Source organism: Mandrillus leucophaeus, unplaced genomic scaffold (assembly GCF_000951045.1).
Source record: "Mandrillus leucophaeus isolate KB7577 unplaced genomic scaffold, Mleu.le_1.0 Scaffold9, whole genome shotgun sequence".
Taxonomy (NCBI): Eukaryota; Metazoa; Chordata; class Mammalia; order Primates; family Cercopithecidae; genus Mandrillus; species Mandrillus leucophaeus.
This window is the reverse complement of record NW_012109807.1, coordinates 9,793,046-9,796,067: the sequence shown is the minus strand read 5'-3', so window position 1 is coordinate 9,796,067 and position 3,022 is coordinate 9,793,046.

Genomic DNA, 3,022 nt, shown 5'->3' with positions numbered 1-3,022 from the left:
TATTAGCTGGTTATTTTGCTCGTTAGTTGATACAGTTTCTCCCTAGCATTGATGGTCTTTACAATTTGGCATGTTTTTGCAGTGGCTGGTACTGGTTGTTCCTTTCCATGTTTAGTGCTTCTTTCAGGAGCTCTTGTAAGGCAGGCCTGGTGGTGACAAAATCTCTCAGCATTTGCTTGACTGTAAAGGATTTTATTTATCCTTCACTTACAAAGCTTAGTTTGGCTAGACATGAAATTCTGGGTTGAAAATTATTTTCTTTAAGAATGTTGAATATTGGCCCCCACTCTCTTCTGGCTTACAGAGTTTCTGCCACAAGATCCACTGTTTGTCTGACGGGCTTCCCTTTGTGGATAACCCGACCTTTCTCACTGGCTGCCCTTAACATATTTTCCTTCAATTCAGCCTTGGTGAATCTGACAATTTCGTGTTTTGGGATTGCTCTTCTCAAGGAGTATCTTTGTGGTGGTCTCTGTATTTCCTGAATTTGAATGTTGGCCTGCCTTGCTAGGTTGGGGAAGTTCTCCTGGATAATATCCTGAAGAGTGTTTTCCAACATGGTTCCATTCTCCCTGTTACTTTCAGGTACACCAATTAAACGTAGATTTGGTCTTTTCACATAGTCCCATATTACTTGGAGGCTTTATTCATTTCTTTTTTCTCTTTTTTCTCTAAACTTCTCACTTCATTTCATTCATTTGATCTTCAATTACTGATACCCCTTCTTCCGCTTGATCAAATCGGCTATTGAAGCTTGTGTTTGCGTCACGAAGTTCTCCTGCTGTGGTTTTCCACTCCATCAGGTCATTTATGGTCTTCTCTACACTGTTTATTCTAGTTAGCCATTTGTCTAACCTTTTTTCAAGGTTTTTAGCTTCCGTGCGATGGGTTAGAACATGCTTCTTTAGCTCAGAGAAGTTTGTTATTACCGACCTTCTGAAGCCTACTTCTGTCAACTCGTTAAAGTCATTCTCTGTCCAGTTTTGTTTCATTGCTGGTGAGGAGCTGTAATCCTTTGGAGGAGAAGGGGTGCCCTGGCTTTTGGAATTTTCAGCTTTTCTGCTCTGGTTCCTCCCCATCTTTGTGGTGTTATCTACCTTTGGTCTTTGATGTTGGTGACCTATAGATGGGGTTTTGGTGTGGATGTCCTTTTTGTTGATGTTGATGCTATTCCTTTCTGTTTGTTAGTTTTCCTTCTAACAGTTAGGACCCTCAGTTGCAGGTCTGTTGGAGTTTGCTGGAGGTCCACTCCAGACCCTGTTTCCCTGGGTATCACCAGGGGAGGCTGCAGAACAGCAAATATTGCTGCCTGATCCTTCCTCTGGAAGCGCCATCCCAGAGTGGCATCCGCCTGTATGAGGTGTCTGTCGGCCCCTACTGGGAGGTGTCTCCCAGTCAGGCTACACGGGGGTCAGGGACCCACTTGAGGAGGCAGTCTGTCTGTTCTCAGAGCTCAAATGCCATGCTGGGAGAACCACTGCTGTCTTCAGAGCTGTCAGACAGGGACATTTAAGTCTGCAGAAGTTTCTGCTGCCTTTTGTTCAGCTATGCCCTGCACACAGAGGTGGAGTCTATAGAGGCAATAGGCCTTGCTGAGCTGCAGTGGGCTCTGCCCAGTTCGAGCTTCCTGGCTGCTTTGTTTACCTACTCAGGCCTCAGCAATGGCGGACATCCCTCCCTGCCCCCCAGCCCCTGCCAGGCTGCAGCCTCACAGGTTGATCTCTGACTGCTGCACTAGCAGAGAGCAAGGCTCCATGGGCATGGGACCCACTGAACCAGGCACAGAAGGGAATCTTCTGGTCTGCTGGTTGCTAAGACCATGGGAAAAGTACCGTATTTTGGCGGGATTGTACCATTTTTCCAGGTACAGTCTGTCACAGCTTCCCTTGGCTAGAATAGGGAAATCCCCCTGCCCCTTGCACTTCCCAGGTGAGGCGATGCCCTGCACTGCTTCAGCTCGCCTCCATGGGCTGCACCCACTGTCCAACCAGTCCCAGTGAGGTGAACAACGTACCTCAGTTGGAAATGCAGAAATCACCCGTCTTCTCATCGATCTTACTGGGAGCTACAGACCGGAGCTGTTCCTGTTTGGCCATCTTGGAAGCGACTCATTGATTCTTTAATCCAAGAATCATTCATTGATTCTTTAATCTATGATCTGAGCTCCAGCTTATATGGGATCATTTTTCACATTGACCACCGTGAATGGCCAGATTATAACATGTTAGAAAACAAAACACATAGGGGAACATCCCAAAGGGAGTAAAAGATTTCTTAGACAAAGTTTCAAAGCAGAAACCATAAGGCAGAAAAAAGGGAGGGGATTTCATGATGTTAAAATCAAATATATCTGTTCCAAATGACACATGGCAAAACGAGAGAAGTTATGTGTAGTCTAATACTGACAAGAGATTAGTAGCCTCAATATACAAGGAACTCCTGAAAATTAACAAGAAAAATAAATGGACAAAGGACACAAGCAGGCAGTTTTTGGGAGAGGAAACCCCAAAAGCCAGGAAGCGTATGAGGAGGTGGCCAAGATCATTAGTACAGAAATACACATTATAACAATAAGATATATAGGGAAATAGTTCTCCAAAAAAGATATACAGATCATCAATGAGCACACAAAAAGGTGCTGAGCATCACCCAGAATAAGGGAAATGCAGACGAAAACTACCGTGAGATAGCACTTCATACCCACTAGAACAGCTACTATCAAGAAAACTCAAAAATACCGAGTGTTGGTGTGGAGTGAGACATTAGACCCTTGTGCACTGCCGGTGGGTATGTAAAATGGTGCAGCCACTGTGGACAACAACATGACCATTCCTAAAAAAAATTCAAATAGAATTACCATATGACCAAGAATTTCCACTTCTGGACGTATTCCCAAAAGGATTGAAAGCAGGATGTCAAAGAGATATTCTGTATCCAAGTTCATAGCAGCAGCATTTACAGGAACCAAAAGGTGGAAGCAAGTGTCCAATGGACGAATGCGTGAGCAAAGCACGGTCTATAC